This window comes from Panulirus ornatus, chromosome 1 (genome assembly GCF_036320965.1).
Source record: "Panulirus ornatus isolate Po-2019 chromosome 1, ASM3632096v1, whole genome shotgun sequence".
NCBI lineage: Eukaryota > Metazoa > Arthropoda > Malacostraca > Decapoda > Palinuridae > Panulirus > Panulirus ornatus.
The window spans coordinates 88,964,220-88,983,489 of record NC_092224.1 but is presented as its reverse complement, the minus strand read 5'-3'; the positions used below and the strand labels follow the sequence as shown (position 1 = coordinate 88,983,489).

General features: G+C 46.0%; 5 non-coding genes across 5 annotated transcripts; all 5 read left to right on the top strand.

Moving 5' to 3' along the window:
• The first annotated feature begins 2,851 nt into the window (after positions 1 to 2,851).
• TRNAR-UCG (transfer RNA arginine (anticodon UCG)) lies at positions 2,852 to 2,924 on the top strand. The gene has a single exon. It is a non-coding gene; the product is annotated as a tRNA-Arg (tRNA).
• A 3,187-nt stretch (positions 2,925 to 6,111) lies between these two features.
• Positions 6,112 to 6,184, top strand: TRNAR-UCG (transfer RNA arginine (anticodon UCG)). The gene has a single exon. It is a non-coding gene; the product is annotated as a tRNA-Arg (tRNA).
• A 1,543-nt stretch (positions 6,185 to 7,727) lies between these two features.
• TRNAR-UCG (transfer RNA arginine (anticodon UCG)) lies at positions 7,728 to 7,800 on the top strand. Its single transcript has one exon. It is a non-coding gene; the product is annotated as a tRNA-Arg (tRNA).
• Positions 7,801 to 11,413: 3,613 nt separating this feature from the next.
• On the top strand, positions 11,414 to 11,486 carry TRNAR-UCG (transfer RNA arginine (anticodon UCG)). Its single transcript has one exon. It is a non-coding gene; the product is annotated as a tRNA-Arg (tRNA).
• A 3,641-nt stretch (positions 11,487 to 15,127) lies between these two features.
• On the top strand, positions 15,128 to 15,200 carry TRNAR-UCG (transfer RNA arginine (anticodon UCG)). Its single transcript has one exon. It is a non-coding gene; the product is annotated as a tRNA-Arg (tRNA).
• The last annotated feature ends 4,070 nt before the right edge of the window (positions 15,201 to 19,270 follow it).

Below are 19,270 nucleotides of genomic sequence, written 5' to 3'. Positions count from 1 at the left end.
GAGACGCAGAGGGTGGCTGTGAAACTCCAGAGGGAGTGAGGAAAAACCACCGATTAGGACCTGGCATGAATCATGTTTGGCTTCGGAGTAGAAAACGGGTATAGTATGGTTCAGAATGTGGAGGAGGTTATCTGTCTAGATATGGGAGGGAAAGAAATCCGATACCACTGCAGCTTTACAAAGAAAATGGTGTTTCTCTCTCTCTCTCTCTCTCTGCTTTGGGTGGGGGTGGTGGGATGACAGGGAGCCTGAATAGCTTTGGAAGGAAAGGAGATGCGTGCGTTACTTTGGAGAGTAACGGGGTGCACAGGTTCCAGAATTATTTACTTATGAAGTTCCCACACTGATGCTGCCATGCACATCTCCCACACCGATGCTGTCATGCACATCCCTCAGACTGATGCAATAATGAACATCTCCCAGAGTTATGCAATCGCGCACAGCTCCTCGTAAGATATAGTTTTGCAGAAACTCGAGAATGAAATAAACCTATAAATATTCAGGCACAATACAGTCATTCTGATAACATAGAATGACGCAGTCATGCAGAGATCCTAGACTGATGCAGCTATGAAATGATACTGAAATCATGCTGTCATGCACAACCACCAGAATTCATTTCTTTCTCACATAAGGCTCAGAGTGATACTGTCATGCAGAACCTACAACATTATGGTTTTCAGCCTTAGTCTGTCTCGTTGTCTCCCCCTACCCTCTAACCTCCCACAACCAACTCGATCTGGACGCGCCTCATCTTGAGAATTCAAAATACTCAGTTCAACATTTTTTTTTAGGCTTTGAAATGTCACGTTTGTGTATACTACTTTCTCAAATCTGGATTCAGTCATTCGAAATGATAATTCCACACTTGCTTTGTTACAGCTGGTGACATGGTTGACCTTCCAGTTGACCCAACAAGTAACCACATTTGGGTTGAATCACAGCGAGACAACACAGTAGGTCAAGGACAACACCGGAGATAAGGACAATATCACAGGTCAGGACAATATCGCTAGTCAGGCAAACATAACACGTCAGGAAAAGGTCAAGTCAGGACAGCACCACAGGTCGAGCAAAAACTGAAGGTCAGGACAATATCTGAAGTCAAGACAAAATCGCAGGTCATGACCACCCTGCAGGTCAGGACAACACCTCAGTTCAGGAAAACTCTACACTTCAGGACAACACCACAGGTTAGGGCAAGAACGCAGGTCAGGTTCCACCCCTAACTTGTTGCTCGTCTTCGTCACTCATGGTGAGATGGATGATGGACACCACCTCCAGCAGCCTCCACAGGAACGTGGCAACAAGCCAACACCACGAGATCTCACGAGTGACCCAGCTAAAACTTACACAACTTTCGGCGCGTTCCGGGTGTCCCTTGTGAATTTTTTTAGACAGCTTTCCAACTCCTTTAAGGATTTTTTTTCCCCAGGTGGAAGAATGCGCCCTGAACGTAGCCTTGGAGCGTTTTAGGAGTCATACAGCAATTAAAAGATATCAGAATAACCCACGTCATGCACAGATTTCAGAGTGAGCTGCCATGCATAACTCCCAGAAAGATGCTAACGTGCATAGCTCCTACAGTGACCTGCCATGAACAAGGATCCCAGCATGATACAGACACTAAACTCATGCAGCCGTAAAGAGACTCCAGAATAGGATTGCCATGCAGAACTCCCGAGAGTGAGGCTCTCAGAATGATGTTGCCATACACATATTGGGATGTAGATCTCCTATACTGAGGTTGCCATAGATTCTTAAGGCGTAAAGACACCATCTTCCTTGCCAGCCCCAAACGGCACCCTTCACACTAACATCTCTCTTCGTCCACATCTTTTGACCTCACCGTCGTGTCATCATTCCCTTATCATTCACTCATATCTTATTTGTCTTTCCTGATGTCCATAAACACCGTATGTGAACCCTCTCCCTACCCACTACTCTTCTGTCTCACCTTCGCTCCCATCTTTCAGAGTTTTATACCATCCATTTGGTTAAGAAGCTGCAGTTACAAAATTTCATACCAATACAGGAACGCCACATCTATTTATGTATCTTATTCTATCTTAACGCTTCAGAACTAATTACGATGTCGCTTTGTGTGTTTAGTAAAGTAACGAGTATTTTCATATCATTAATTGAGGAACTCATTACTAGAGTATCTGTTTACTCTTTCAGGGTCCCAACTGCTCCGGTCGTGCTATTGATAATGGCACTCAGTGGAAAAGTTTATGGACTTGTTTTTACTTAAGGCAGCCGGCACAGTACGTAGAACAACCGGCACAGTACCCAAAACAACCGGCACCATACTGAGATCAGCAGCACCGTACCTAGATCAACAGGCACCATACCTAGAAAAACAGACACCATATCTAGGACGACTGGCACCATACTTAGAACAACGGGCACGGTATCTAGAACAACCGGCACCGTACCTAGAACAACCTGTACTGCAACTAGAACGACCGAGAACGACTAGGTACCATATCTAGAGCAAGGGTACCATACCTTCAAACAGCTGCCAGCACCATCCTTAAAAGTGACCGGCCCCATACGTATAAAAACCGGGCATCATAAGCGACCGGATTCATAGACAAAACAGCGGTGACATTTTGAGGGCGTTCATGGGGTGTCCGGCATCACGGTGGCAATTGGTAGACATAACATGACAACGTTTTTCTGGGACGTGTTCCTTGGATCACTGGAGTCGTGGGAAGAATGCATGGCGTCCGTGGAATCACCCTAGGTAATGTCCGTCAGACCTGGAATTGGTGCTTGGCACTGGTTTCATCAAGGGTTTAACATATCTACACTCTACTGGAGGGCTGTGCACGGTTGTGTTCTTCATGACCGTGTGGCCTAACGGATAAGGCGTCGGACTTCGGATCCGAAGATTGCAGGTTCGAATCCTGTCACGGTCGATTTTTACAAACAACATTATCCGTCTCATATGAAACGTGTTGGTATAACCTAATTGTTACAAATGTAGAAGTCATGGTACATTGAAATACCTTGCCTCCTGCCACTACTATCATGGCTTGCCTGCGCCAGTATGATGATATACAGCTCAGAGTTCCGCATGAGTGTGAGGGTAGCAGCAGGTTCTCAGTCAGACTGTATGTAGTACAGTTGGTGTGGCACAGAAGATAACTGACTCGCTGAGGAATGTGTTAACGTTGTACTGATACCGTAGCGGACATGTCGTCTGCTGAGGCAATCAACACTGTTTGTACAACACCTGGGTTCCTGAGGCGATATATATACCTGCTCTTGCAAGGTGTGTCCTAAACTGATATGAAAATACTTGTTAAATGTTTTATTTATGTATGTATATATGTACATGTGTTTGTATATATGTATCCTTGTATGTATGTATGTATGTATATATGTATGTGTGTATGTGTGTATATTTTTATGTCTGTCTGTCTGTATGTATGATTTATGTATATATTAATGTATGCATGTATGTATGTATGTATCATCGTTCCTCCATCCCCAGCCTGATGGAACTAAACAGGTACACAAAGCCTTCTCAACATGACTAGCGCACATCATGAACTCGTGTCTAGTGTGTTATGTGAACCATGACCTTTTACGCTTACGAAAACCCTTCTTACTTTTCACTCTTCACTCTAACAAAAACGCTTCTTACTTCTCACTCTTCACACTTGGTGGTTTCGTCACTCAACACCCAAACCTCCATTCATAGCAGCGCCACACGCAAAATGCTTCCGTTGCATCGGATCTTTCTCTATTCATTCCCGTAACAATCTTCATCTAGACATATTCAGTGGTGTAGTGATTGCTCCTGATCTCATATAGTAATAATCTGACTGGCAGCACCTTTCTCAGCGCGGTAATTCGTACCTTAGAAGCAGGTCTCTGAAGTAAGTTAGAATTTTGTACTAATAATAATGCATCGTATCAAAGCTCCCGGATTTCATAAACTAGTTTGAGTATTGTTTTAAACTTCGATCCTCTGAAACAACACCAGCAGCGTAGCTACTCCCCGGCGTCTGTGACTCAGTCCCCTGTCACACCTGCCAAACATGTCTTTATGAACATCTGTAACAGGCGTAACCTTACGTTATGAACATCTGTACCACTAACATTTGTCGTCATTATCTCCTTCAGGATTCGCCTGCTCTGGCATAATCTGTATAATCAAGACTTACAATTCTAATGATTATGAATAACTGGGAAGCCAAATTTCCCAGTACAGAGATAACACGACTGACTTGTCGTCATGCTGGAGATAATCGAATAAATCCAACTGTGATGTACATAGCGTGTGGCCTCCACTTCATGGGTATCTCTTGCGCTCCTTAAAGTTTAGGTAGGCGCTTGCTGCGCTTCCTACGCGCACGTGACCTAAGAAGTAGCTTCTTTTCCTTTTCAAGTATCAACCTTTTAACACCTGTCATTTGGAATGAGCAGCATAGAAATGCTACGTGAACAGATCCAGAAAGAGAAAGAAATTTAGAAAAAAGGCGATCAAGGCTGGCGAGGGTAGGGAAAGGGGGTGACACGAGAAAATTATACGTATTAGGAATGTAAAATGAGAAGTAACTAAGAGACGAGGGAATGATGATATGTGAAGGTGAGGATGGAAGTTGTGGGAAGAAGGGACGACGCGTCAGTGCTGGGTGTACAGCGTGAATGAGGGCAGGCAAAGAAGATGGGAGTCTTTGCAACCTCAGTGAGGAGACTGTGGCAACATCAGTGTAGGAACTGTACACTGCAGAACTCCGGGTACTGTGTACAGCAGCAATATCATTCTGAATGTTGCAGACAGTTAGTTTCCGTAGGTTTGAGAAACTGCCCGCGATAGCATGACTACATGATTCAGATAACCTATTAGCCTGTAATCTGTACTATTATGTAATCTATTGAAGGTTGCTCAGTTTGGGGAGTGTAGGATTGCAATAGCTGGGTCATTCTAAAGTCTTAAATAGTTGATTCATCTTTAAACCACCGTAAGTCTGCGTCAAACTAGAATTTCCTAGTAACAGTTGCATTGTTTTGAGAGCTATGTATAACTGACTACAATCACGATCCCATCCGCTCTCAACTACGATGGGACTCGATCCCTTTAACACAGTATTCCAGGCTTGTGTTAAGGAATCATTACATAAATACATCATTCTTGGATCTATCGATGTCTATACAACTCGGGGATCCCTGCATGACAGTGCTATTGTGGGAGCTGTGGAAAAATAGATCATTCTAGAATTTCATATTGCAGAATCATTCTATGATCCAGGCATGTCTCTCACCATTCTAGAACATCTTTATGGCTACATCATCCTTGTGCGCCATTGCGTACCTGCGTCATTCTGAGAGATGTGCATGACTCCTTCCTTAGTGGAGGCATTGGGGCGTTATTCTTGATACTGTGGCATGGTATCAATGGCGTTATTCATTGATATTCTGCATGATATCAGTAGCGCTATTCTCGCTACTGTGCATGGTATCAGTGTCCCTTTCTTGATGCCGTGCATGGTATCAATGGCGTTCATTTTGAGGACGATGCCTGGTAACTGTGGCGTAACGCCTCTGGTGGTGCATGAAGCCTTATGTGTGAACACTGGGGTTATGCGCGTCTTCGTCCCCAACATTGTCGGAACAGCGCATGACGAATGTCTTCTGGTGTGTCCGTGATGGCATCAATCTGTTTTCCTGGTGTGTCCGTGATGGGGTCAGTCCGTCGTCTAGTGTGTCCGTGATGGCATTAGTGTGTTGTCTGTTATGTCCGTGATGGGGTCAGTCAGTCGTCTGGTGTGTCCGTGATGGCATCAGTCTGTCGCCTAGTGTGTCTTTGATGATTTTCGTCTGTAGTCTCGTGTGTCCGTGATGGTACCAGTCAGTCTGTTGTCTGTTGTGTCCGTGAAGGTATCAGTCTGCCGTTTGGTGTGTCCGTGATGACATTAATCTGTGTGTTGGTATGTCCGTGATGGTATCAGGCTGTCGTGTGGTGCGTTCGTGATGACAGTCCGTGGTTGGTGGGGGGGTGGTGTACGTGGCACAAGCCGACAACCAGAGGGACACCACCTGAGCCACAGCTCTCCTGACAGGTCTGCAGAGGAGAACGAACCTCCACTCGCACAGGACCGTGTGGCCTAAGGGATAAGGCGTCGGACTTCGGATCCGAAGATTGCAGGTTCGAATCCTGTCACGGTCGATTTTCTTGCCAACAGCTAACCCCATCCAACTATTGAGCTGCTCTTGCCCAAGGCGTTTCCCTGACGTTAGTAGCTATGTAGAATCAACCGGCTGCGTGGCTCCACCTTGCTCTTGTTAACAGTTACGAGCTGCCCGAACCAATTTCCTGATGGTAGAGCCCTGTTGGACGTTCCCACCGACGTCACGGTAACAGAGAAGTCGGGGGGGATAAAGAAGATTATGGACGAACGAGAGCCCTGTGTTGTTGATTAGCAATGAAGTGCGAAAATCCCGAACCAGCGACTCAGTCTTGAGCAGTAGGATCCTTCAGTGGACACATCGACGTATTGTTATCAGAGTTCCCAGAGAGTTCATGCGAGATCGCATGAGGTCGTTTCGTAAACAGACTGATATTGCAACAGTGGTTTCCCCGAACTGTATGATTTGTTACAGTGGAGTTCACAGTGGGATGAACGAATATCATGGCAGTGGATTCCTCGAACAAATTAATTCATTCTGTAGCAGAGGGTGTCCTTGTCTAGCAATATATACATCACAAGATGGAATTCATATACTTGTGAATATATCTAAGCAACAGTCATCGTACATGATATTATTAGTGTTACAAGTGGAACAACTGCCCCAGAAGAACGTAAAAAACGAAAAAAAAAGAATAGAAACCAAGAGAAAAGACAGCTTGAAAAGATAATGCAAGAAGAGCTAAGAACGTTCTAGAGAAAGCAAAAGAAGAAAAAGAGAAAGGAATGAGAAAACGATAAGAATGGTCAACAAACGATGGAAGAGAAACAAAAGATGTTTTGATAAGACGTTGAGGACGTCTTCCCCCGCGAGGCAAGGTTTGAGGGGAACAGGCGAGAGTGTATCAGACCAGCCAGTTCTGAGCGGCCAGGGGGATTGTGAAGACGCCTTAGACCAGAAAGTCCCGAGTGGCTGGAGGAAGGACTGTGGACGCCTCACACCCGCTCGTTCAAAATAGACGGGGACTACTGACGCCTTAGATCAGCAAGTTCCGATTGGCCGGGTACTTAAGGCGCCTCAAATCAGCTAGTTCTAAAAGGCCTCGTCAGCTGAATCTGAGGGACCAAGAGCATTGCAATAGCCTTAGACAAACGAGTTCTGAGTGGTTAGGGTCTTAGTACGCCTAAGGCCAGTTAGTTTTGAGTGGACGAGGGAGTGTTGATGCATTAGACCCGCTGGCTCTGAGTGACTCGACACTACAGATGCCTAAGATCTGCTATTTCTGAATGGCTAGGGACTGTAGGCGCCTCACTATCAGCTAGATCTGAGGAGTCTTGGTACTGTGGACGCCTCAGATCAGCAAGGTTTGAGTGGATGGGCGCCTCAATATATCAGGTATCTATGAGTGGGAGGGGGGCTATGGACGCATCATTCTAATGTGTTCTGGTATTGCTGACGGCAGCGTGAAGGATGCATGTACGTGACCAGAGCCGACAACCAGAGGTGTACCACCTGAACAAAATCTCTCCTGACAAGGTCGACTTCACAGACCTGTAGAGCAGAGTGAGCTCCCTCGCTCGTACGACCGTGTGGCCTAATGGATAAGGCGTCGGACTTCGGATCCGAAGATTGCAGGTTCGAATCCTGTCACGGTCGATTTTCTTGCAAAACAGCTTCCATATCCAGCCAATGGGCAGTTACTGCCTAAGGGATTTCCCTGATATTAGCAACCAGCTGATCAGGGTCATGTGACTGTACCTTGCTCTTGTTACACTTACAAGTTGCCCGAACCTGTATAATGATGTTACAGTTCAGAGTTGGACATTCTAATGATGTTACTGTGACGGCTCAGGGTCTCAAGACGTGTGTGGCTGATACTGAAGTCTTGGGGTAGAGAACTTGATGTACCAGTGAGGGGTCCTAGATTGTTTATCATCACAGACACGCAAAATTTCCCGAATCACTGAAGTAAGGTTAAAGGTGGGTTTCCTCAGTACACATACCAATGTATCATCGTCAGCAACAGATTTCCCAGACAATACAAAACTGTGCGAGTCGGTTTCTCAAATCAGATGTGGTATTGCGACAGTGGTCTCCCTGAAGACTATGACCTTTTGTTATAGATTCATAATGTAGGTATGGGCTTCCTTAGCTGTTAGATCTTTCCCTCCTCCTTTTTTCATGGTGACCGACAAGGCACAGACAAAAATGCCCTAATCAATAAAGCATCCAAGGTGAAAGAAATAAAGATGAGAGAAAAGAAAACAGAAATCAGTCATGTCTGCACGCCTAACATCTAATGGTAAAGAGGTTATAAGAAGATGGAAGGACGAAACGTGATGGAGGATTCCTCAATTTAGCTATTCGAAGGAAGAAGGGAGATATCAGAACGGTTAATCCTCGAGTGGCAGGTCTCCACATTGAAATTATCGGAAGCAACAGTGAGACGTGTGCCTTAGGTACAAGCCTTGGGCGCGAGGACACTTGCAGACAGCTCTTCCGTAGTGACAAAGTAGGCGTCTTGAGATAGGGATGGAGGGCAGGCGTGCATAACGAGAAGTGATAGGCATAAAGTTGTGGGTGGACGACCCTAAAGGAATAGAAGTAATGTGGTTATACTGAGAGAGTTCACAAGTGTCTTATGGGCCTGATGTCATCCAATCCCGTGAACTGAAAGAACGCGGCTCTGAACTTGCACCTGTGCTTGCTCGTTTGTGCCGTTTTCGTTAGAAACCAGAAGTCTTCCTTCTTCTTGGAGGCATGTGTCGGTAAATCTCTCATCCCTAAGAAGGATAAACGTTCTAACCCCACTAATCATCGTCCTGTTGCTTTGAAATCTAACATTTCCAAGGTCTTTGAATCCCTCCTCAACTCCAAATCATTCAGACTTCCATCATCTTAGTATTCTCTCTGATTACCAGTACGGCTTCCGTAAGGAGAGGTCCACTGGTGATATATTTTCTTATCTTACGAATGTCTGGTCTTCATCCCTAAAAGATTCTGACAAGGTGTTGCATCGGTGTCTCACGTCTAAGCTTCCCTCTTTTGGCTCTTCTCCCACACTTCGCTGATCTAACTCCGCGGTTGTTGAAGGATCAGCCTATCCTCCTTTTTTTTTCATCAACAACGGAGTCTCACAAGGTTCTGTCCTCTTTCCTTCACTTTCTTTTTTCTCTTTATCAAAGCTATTCTTTTTTCTACAAATATCCCAATGCACTCACACGCTTCCGACTCAACACTGCATTCCTCCACATCCTTCAGTCATGCACCTTTTCTCACCTGTTTGCAGCGCATCTCGTCTCGACATCACTTCATCAAGAAACTCAGACCTGGACAGGATATCTTAATAGCTAGGCGAAATCTTTAAGTTTAATGTCTCCAAAGGGCCAGTTTCTATCCATCTCTCTATCGAAAATTCCCTACAACTTTCCTGTTTCCTTTGACGGTTCTGTAATTCCACCACTTGACCCAATGAAGGTACTTGGTATTACAGTAACATCCACGCTATATTCACACCTCACATTATAGAAATAGCTACGTCTGTCTTTGGGAAACTGGGAGTCCTGTTTAGACGTCAAAATTGCTTCCGAACAGTGCTACCTTTATACAAAGGATTGATCTGTCCTTGTCTGGAGTGCAGGCGTTAAGGCTAGGTCACTTCGACTGGACCTTGTGTAGTATGTGTATCTATGTAGCTGTAACTCTCACATCTGGGGTGGTTCTAGCTCTGCAGCCTTACTTGACAGGGCTGAATCGTAAACGATCTAACTTGGCAACTCTCGTAGACTTAGTTTTAAAGCTTGATCCATTTGCCCTACGCCGCAGTGTTGGTTCACTTTCCCTCTTCTACAAGTATTACTTTGGTTTTTGCTCCCGAGAGCTGGCTGCTTGCGTACCCACACCAGTAGCTAGATCACGTACTACTCGGGAAATTTCTGAGTCAAAGGATTACTGTGTGGCCGTTGGCAACTGTTTCTTTCCCTTCACCCAGAAACTTTGGAATTCTCCACCCTCTCATGTCCTTTCCAATAACTATGACCTGGCACTTTCTAAAAGACAGGTTTTACACTTCCTCCAAAAGCCGTAAACACTCTCCCTCATCTCTTCTTTTATCCTTTCATTAACCTCTTCATATCTTAACTGAGGCCCTGGCCGTGATATGGACAGACTTTTGTCCGTGACTGGAGCCTCGAGGTTTAGAAAAAAAAAAAAGTTAGAAAAAGATGGAAAGATAAAAGACTAGTGGCGACGGTCGGGAACTTGCGTTGAGTGTTTGATTAACTGTTCCACATCGTTAAGGAGGTAAAAAGAAAAGGCCTCAGCACCGACAAGACCAACCCGGGTTGAGCTTAACCAATCCTTGCGGTGTATATTGAATTCCTCAGCTTAATAGAGTTTTCAGGCGGGTGGATGGAAAGGGAACAATGCATCGTGACGGGAAGTTCAACAGTGGAAGAGTTGTACACGGATACAGGAACTGAGAGAGAGAGAGAGAGAGAGAGAGAGAGAGAGAGAGAGAGAGAGAGAGAGAGAGAGAGAGAGAGAGAGAGAGAGAGAGAGAGAGAGAGAGATCACCAAACTTAAAAAAGGGAATGGAAATCCTGACCAGACCAGAGAGTTGCGAGTGATGAGGAAGGCCTGTGGATGCCTTAGTCAGAGTTCTGTATGACCAAAGTGCTGTGGAAGCCACGGACCAGCTAGTTCTGAGTGGCGAGAGAGACTTCAGAAGCCTCAGACCAGCGAGTTCTTAGTGAACGGAGGACTATGGGCGCTTTAGACCAGGTGGATTTGAGTGGCTGGAGGATTGTGGCCGCCTCAGACCAACTGGCTCTGAGTGGCAGAGGAGACTGTGGACGCTGGGTATGGTTGGCTAGGGAACAGTAGCTCCCTCAGACCAATCAGTTCTGAGTGGCCGGGAGTATCAGATGCCTCAGACCAGCTACTTCCGAATTAGCCATGGGACGGCAGACACTTCAGACCAGTTAGGTCTGTATGACCTGGAGACTATAGACGCATCAGTCTACCTACTCCTGAGTGGCCTGGGATTATGGATGCCTCAGGGTAGTTAGCTTTGAGTTGTCGGGGAATAAGGAGGCCTCTTTCTAGCTAGTTCTGAGTGGCCGGATCCCGTAGGAACCTCAATTCAGCGAGTTGTGGAGGATGTACGAGGTCAAAACCGAAAACCAGAGGCACAACACCTGAGCCACAGCTCTGCTGACAGGGTCGCCTTCACAGCTCTGTAGAGGAGAGCGAGCCGTCACATTTGTACGACCGTGTGGCCTAAGGGATAAGGCGTCGGACTTCGGATCCGAAGATTGCAGGTTCGAATCCTGTCACGGTCGAATTTTCTTGCCAACACCTTCCATTTTCGGCCAATAGGCTGTTGCTGAAAAAGGGGTTTCCATGACATTAGTAAATGGGTTGCATGACTATACTTAGCTCTTGCTACTGTTACGAGCTGCCTGAACCAGTTTGCTGCTGTTACAGCTCTGAGTCGGGCATTCCTAATGACATTGTGGTGATAGCTCTGGGTTTCAAGATGTGCAGCTGACACTGAAGGCCAAGGGTAAAGAAGTTAATGCTGCCATGAAAATCAGTGTAATGGATTTAACAAATTGTCACCACTGATGACCAGAGGGGACATTCGTTTAAATGTTCTCATGATTCTGTACCACACTACGTAATCAACAGTTGAATGCTATTGTATTTGTTCCATGCCAATGTAACTGAGTGAATGAAAACCTCCGTGTAGCGAGCTTATCTCCACCCATAGCAACCTTATCCTCTCAGTCCTATGTAGACACAGGTTCCTCAGACCAAGAAGGTTCGAAGATGATCCTAACTCGAGTACCGTAGCTAAACAGTGGCTCTAGTGGTAACCACACATATAGATCAGTTCTTGGTGACCATCGGCTTTCACAGCCCCCAAAAATGCTGAACAGACGTATCAGTATGTTTCATTTCATATCTATGAAATTATTGCTGAAGTTCTTCGACAACGTTTGTCAAACATGAACATAGTGTCACTGCAGACAGGAGGCAGGCTGGCTGGGAAGGCTTTAGATACATATCCTGCTGGGTCTACGGTAATTACGATTATAACTTCAGCAATGTAGAGGCAAATCAGTATCGAGTCAGCTATATACGGGACTCCTCCATTGATGGACTTCAAGCGGGCTCTCATGAGGCAAAACTTGCTATAAGGCCAAACTTGCCGTGCTCAGACCTTTGTGGTGACCAGTGGGAATCAAACTAGTCTTATGGTTCTTGATTATACACAGGTCATCAGCCGTTCCAATCCTACTGGATCTCTACCCATAGCCGAGAGTAGATGAAATGATGGGAAATGTAGTTAAAGATTACGTATTTAGTACTACTGATTTGCGTAGAGTCTATCATTAGCTTTCGGGTAAGTCAGAAAATAGACCTTATACTGCCATCGAAGCTGATCACAGGCAATGCCAATCTGGTCGTATCACCCTCCGTGTTACTACTGGAGTTGCCAGTGCCCTCCTGATTATGGAAAATATTATCTAGGTAGAAGAAATGAAGGTCACGTTTTCACTTGAAGTAACAGAATTTCAGTAAATTCATACATATTGCTGAAATATACAATATATTACTTGATAATGACAAGTTTGTGTTCTCTCTCACAATAGTCAATCTCTCGGTTACACTCATGTAAACGGAACAATGAAGCCAGATCCTGAGAGCCTCCGACCGACGTGCTGCGGCAGCTGGCAACGCCTTCCCTCCCTCCCATGACGTGCCATCATCAAGTCAAGTAATGGTGATGTTCGCTCATTATTCGTGGTGGAGGAGGAGTAACTTCCCCAAGATGATTCATCATCACCTGGTCCATTGTAAAAGCTTGCCACTTCCTGCAGCTCCTTTTTGACACCTAAGGAAGGACGTTGTTGCTTCTGTCGTGGTGGCACAGCAGGTTGATCGTATCCTCCTCATGGTTGGGTCTGATGCCGCACAGCTCACGCGAAGCCAGCCAGGGCAACCAGAAGCATCCCTCTCACGAACCCTTTACTGGAACTACACAGACATCATGAGGCGGTGGAGGAAGAGGCTTACGTAGAAGCGTCGTGTTAATGGAGGCGTTTACTATGGGCATCACCTCACGCTTGTTACGCATCTGAGATCCTTTGCATTCACGCTCAGCAAAAAGCTTTATGGAGAGATCAGAAATGGGGAAAAATTGTGAGGTGCAGGATCGAGCTGCCACGCTACAGCTGCAGTATAATCTCTCGCACGGGTAACACACAGTGCCAAGGGCATGTTCTTCTGTCACACACTGAGATATCCTGTGGGAACTCCACAGCTCTCTATCGTCACCCAGGAGGGACTACCCTGATTCTACTGACGACATTAAGAACATGAGTTCTCCATGCCCAGCCTGGGCTGAAGTCAAACCTTGATTTCACCGAGAGGGTGAACACTGACTTTGCAGGTCCTCGGCCATCGGGGTACATACAGTCTTTACTTGTTAACCATAGCGGATGAATCTTCAAGGTTTACTTTTGCTTTTCCATGCGATGACAAGACAACAGCCATTATTATCCAGTGTCTCTGCCAACTGTTTGCCGTTTTTCGTATGCCTTCTTACATATTCTCTGACCAGGGAATTTCCTTTATGCCTGAAGAATCAGGCGAGTTCCTTCATAACAGAGGCACTGCCACGGGCCGAAAACTACCGGCTGCAACCCACAGAGAAATGATAGCCTGGTGGAAAGGCATAGTGGCATTGTCTGGAAATCCATATCCCCTGCCATGCAGTCAATGCGACCGCCCAATGGTAGTGCTGTCCTCTTTGATGCCTTACTCTGCATATACATGTCAGACTCTCACATGGTTGAGGAACTGTGGTATCAGTATATCACTTAGCCCAACCAGGGGACATTTCTCCGGTACCCGTTAGTGAGGAAGGTACAGCCCGGGACCTACATGACAGTGGACCTGAAGAGTCATCACCGAAGTCTCCTGCTTTTCATGATACGTCACCGTGTGATCTTCCTGCTATAGAGGACACCAATGCTCGAGTAATCTTAGCACCAGATGAGCGCCTTACGCTGATCTGGATGTAAACCATGCCATCAGGATCACCTCACATATACGGTCAGCCTTTAAAAGCAGGGGCAAGTATGGTGACAATCGGGTGAACATGATGTCGGTCTGTGGATTGTTTAAGTTAAAAGAATGTTCATGTTACTGAGGAATGTGTTCATGTTACTGTGCAAATTTGTGTGACCAACAGTTGTACATGACTTCCTTACTTCTTTAATGGCTACGTTAATTCTTGTGCTTGTTCTGTTACAAATGCTACTGTGAGTGAATAAGAGCCTCGGTGTAGCGAGCTTATCTTTCCCCACAATAACTGCATCAGTCAGAGTCCTAAATTATTTATCAGTATTGCAACGCGAAATTTCCTCAGGATACATATCGATGTACCACGAGTAAAATTTCCCAATGGTTAATACAAAACTGTATCAGACGGTTTCTTAAACAGTCGAGTCCACAGTGGTATGAACCAATATTGTGGCAACTTTGCATGCCTTTGTTCAGCTAGCTCTGAGTGGTCAGAGATTGGCGACGTCTCATACCAGCAAACTTTGAGTGGCCAGGGACTGTGGATGCCTCATAGTATCTAGTTCAAATCAGCTGGGTACTTCAGACGCTTCAAGTCGGCTAGCTCTTGAGTGGCTTGGCGACTGAGGACAGCCTCAGCTAGCTAGTTCCGAGTCGCTGGGGACTACAAATGTCTTACACAATTTAGGTCTGAGTGGTTAAGTGCCCCAGATCAGCGATTTCTGATTGGCCGGGGACTATGGACGCCTTACACAAGCGATTTCTGGCATTACTGACGATAGTGTGAGGGATGTACGTGGCCAAAGTCAACATCCAAAAGTACACCAAAGTTGTCCTAACAGGGACGCCTTCACAGAGCTATAGAGGAAAAAAGCATAAGCACTCGTGTGACCGTGTGGCCTAATGGATAAGGCGTCGGACTTCGGATCCGAAGATTGCAGGTTCGAATCCTGTCACGGTCGATTTTCTTACCAAAAGCTTCTATTTCCAGCTACTGAGCCGTTACCATCTACGAGGTTTCCCTAATGATGATAACAATAGAGAACCACTAGTTTGTGTGATTATTTCTTGCTGTTGTTGCTGTTACGAGCTGCCTGAAACAGTCTACTGATGTTATGGCTCTGAGTTGGATATTCCTATCGAACTTATAGTGATAGTTCAGGGTTTAAAGCCGTGTAGTTGACGCTGAAGTCCAAAGGTAAAGATATGAATAAATTATTGAGTCTCTGAACTGCTTCCCGTTTGTGTATCAGTAATGTTAAACAGTGGTACCAGTTTCTCCGCTAGACTTACCGAAGTATCAGCAATACATTACCCAGACAGCTAATGTAAAACAGTATCAGTCGGTTTCTTAAACAAATCGGTGTTGCGACAGTGGTTTCCCTGAAGTGGATGATCATTCGTTACTGTGAGGCTCACACTGTGATAACCCTATTTGGTACCAGTGGGTCTACTAAACATGTCAGTAAAATTGGGCTTCTTAAAAAGTGTATTTGAAGGATAAAAGAGGAATTTTAAACTCAGTAAATATAACTCAAGGATGGATTCCGTAAATCACAAGGGGTTCGATACGATCTGGGAGTGGAAAAATATAATGGAAGAAGAGGTGAGAAGGTTGTAGGGGGAAGTAAGGACGGAGGAAAAGAAGATGATAGCAAGCAAGAAGTTTACAAACGATGGAAATCAATGTAGTGTAAAGACAAAGATGATATTGTGGTAAGACGTTGAGGACGACTTGAACCTCGAGGTAAGATGGAACGGGATGTTGTGTGGACGTCTCAGACTAGGGCATTCTGAGTGGCCGGGGAATTGTTGGACGTCTCAGACCAGCGAGTTCTGAGTGGCCTGGGGAACAGTGGACGCTTCACACCAGAGTTCCAAGTGGCGGGGGTACAGTGGATGCTTCCGACCAGCGATTTCTGAGCGGCCAGGGTAACTGAAGAAGCCTCAGGCCAACGAGTTCTGAGTGACAAGGGGAACTGAGGATGCTTCAGATAAGCGAGTTCTGATTGGCCAGCGGGACTGTGGATGCCTTAGACCAACGAGTTCCGAAACCCCGGGGGAGTGTGAACGTCTTTGACCAGCTGGTTCCGAGTTGCTACAGGGGACCGTGGACATAGACCAATGGTCTCTGAGTGGCTGGGGAGACTGCGGACACCAAACACCAAACATCTCTGAGTGACCACAGCGACTCTTCATGTCTCAGACCAGCGAGGTCTGAGTAGCCAAGGGAACCTTATATGCTTCGAGCCAGCTACTTCTTAGTGGATAAAGGGATCGTGAACAAATCACACAATCGAGTTCTGAGTGGCCAGAAGGAGTGTGAACACTCGACACCAGGCACTTTAATAGGTAAATAAAAAGATATATAAACAATGGCTTATTGGATTAAGGCAACCATTCGGCGGAAAATGCACATGTTGGGTATTACAGATATTAAAGAACTGGGAAGTCATGATAGTTACTGGCTAGCTAATCATAAGAGAGCTTAAGATCAAGGTGGGCTCGACATTTCCACTCTTTGGATCAGCACATGGGGGCAGACATTTAGAAAGACAGGGAAGTTTACGGGGATAATAGCATTTTTTACACATTATGCATTTGGTTGAACATTAAATGATGAATAATTAGAGTGATACAGGAGATGACTTACCACACAACCTAACTTACAGAAACTGAGCTGTTCACTTGTATAGTTATACACTTGTTAATGGTTTGTTTATGACGTTTACGATGGTGGGTATAGGACTATTCTTATATCTCCGTTTGTACGAGCTCTGATTCTGGAACACGTCCATTGTGGTGACGAACGGGCGGTCCGTGGTGGAGGGATATCGTGGGGGAGGAGGTCTCTGTGTGTGTGTGTGTGTGTGTGTGTGTGTGTGTGTGTGTGTGTGTGTAGGTTGTCAGTATTCATTGCCAAACCGCCATGTGGCCTGCTGGTGTTTGTTGGTTGGAAAAGATGGCAGATTGTTTAAAAAGGGCCCAGGATGAGTCTGCATGTCCCTTTCTGCGTTCTTTCTGGCTGGTCCCTCTGTATGGCTGTTATTGAGGAGGCCCAGGCTCGGGAGACGCAGGTGAACGTAGATGGAATGAAGAAGGTATCGACATTCCTGAACTCAAAACTGGTGAGACGCCTAATGATTTCAAACGTTGAACTTACAGACGGTGCAAGGAAGATATGATGAAAGCGCCCATATGACTCTTCCACTTTACACCGTCGTCTATGGTGACTTCACGAAGTCTGAAGTCTCTGACTACCCGGAGGATATCAGATTCTTAGTGCCCTGTGGTCCATCGCATGTTAGCGGTAGTGGTGTCGATGTGGCTCCCCTAAAGCAGAAGGTTAGGTGATGCCCGGTCAGGAAGTCCGCCAGCCACTAAACCAGACATCCACACAGTGCCAGGTCGACTTTTTCCTACATGATGATGTTATGGTTTACTTAGATGTAATCCGAAGTGAAGTCTACGAAGCTGAAAGCCGCTGAGCTCTTGCGGTTCTCCAAGATGCGGTAAATGCAGTAAGTCTAAGACAGTGACAAGGCAGTGAGTGGTGGAGGAAGGCAGCCGAAGTGAAGTCTACGAAGTTGAAAGCCGCTGAGCTCTTGCGGTTCTCCAAGATGCGGTAAATGAAGTCTAAGAAAGTGACAAGGCAGTGAGTAGTGGAGGAAGACATCATGTTTTCCAGACTGCTGAGGGAGGTGGTCTACTGAATCAGCAGTGTCAGCAGAGGTCCAATCAAACACCAAACTTCCACAAATTAGACTGGGGGGGACTGGAGTGATTGCAGCAGGTCGTAAGCAATTAAGAGACTCTGGGTTGGTGGATTTGGATAGTGGAGCAACATATGCCGATCTTCTAAGCTGCAGGACATTTAAATTGTTTTAGAGTGCCATTAATTATGGTAATTAGCGATTTTGGTTAATTCATAGGAGAATTCCTTGTATGGTTTCATTTTCAGTATCTACAGATGTGGTTGAGCGTTTTAAGGAGCTGAATGCGTTTAGCTACTTGATATTCTCCTTCTGTGTTCGCGGGAAATGGGGTTGGTAGGTATGCTGGTAGGGAGCTGATGTCAAGCTGTGGTAATTGTTGACGAATATTAACGAAGCTCTTGTTTAATCTGGCGGGCAGCTTCCTCATTGGTAAGCTGGTCTACACAAGGGAGCGAGGAGAGCCTTTGCCCGTTACTGCCAGTTAAGCTTTTTGATTCTACAGTACCACCATCCGATGTTGGCCTGCTTTAAATTTTGCATCTTGTTGGATAATAGATCTTCTTCGCAGCGCGTACTTCGAGTCACATTTCGTTGCGAAGTTGCTGGTAGAGGTCGTCGATGTTGCGACAGTGGAGCGCTCGATGTCGCCGTTGCGTAAGCCGCTTGATGCGGAAGGTGATCCAGCAGGCCCGTGAGCGTCTGTCGGTTGTAGTGTTCCCGTCTTCTGGGGTGGAAAGAAGTGTTGGTAGGCCTGGCTACAGGTGTCGTGATTCTCCTCCCGCATGATTTCAACATCTTCACAGGTCACCTCAGTCCAGTGATGACGCCTTGCCCACTAACCGAAATTTCTCTCCGCTGAGTCAGGAAGTGACCGATAAATTTTGAGGTGTGTCCGTTGGTGTGGGGTATGGTGGGGACGGGTGATGGTAACACTGATAAATGAATCCTGCGTCAGAGACGAGGGAAAGGCTTGGGTGTTAGGTAGCAGTCAGATATGTCAGTCAGACTCAGGTCAAGAGTATATTGCCCTAGCGAGGGAAAGTGAACAATCTGAGACAGATGTAGACAGTGTTCTTAGAGGATGGAGGTGTCAGTCTCATTGAAATCCCTACTTATCAAAGCTTAGAACGAGGGTACGGTATCCTGAGTGTGTCCGATGTGTAGGCAAGGTGTACTAAAAGTGCCTCCTAGTGGAGGAGACAGGTGGTAATGTGAGCATAAACTTAACACGTAACACCTCCAGAGCCTCAGACTGGCGGACGTAATTCTTCGAGACAAAGGCCTTGCATCTCCTCCACGCTTTGATGTACGAAGGC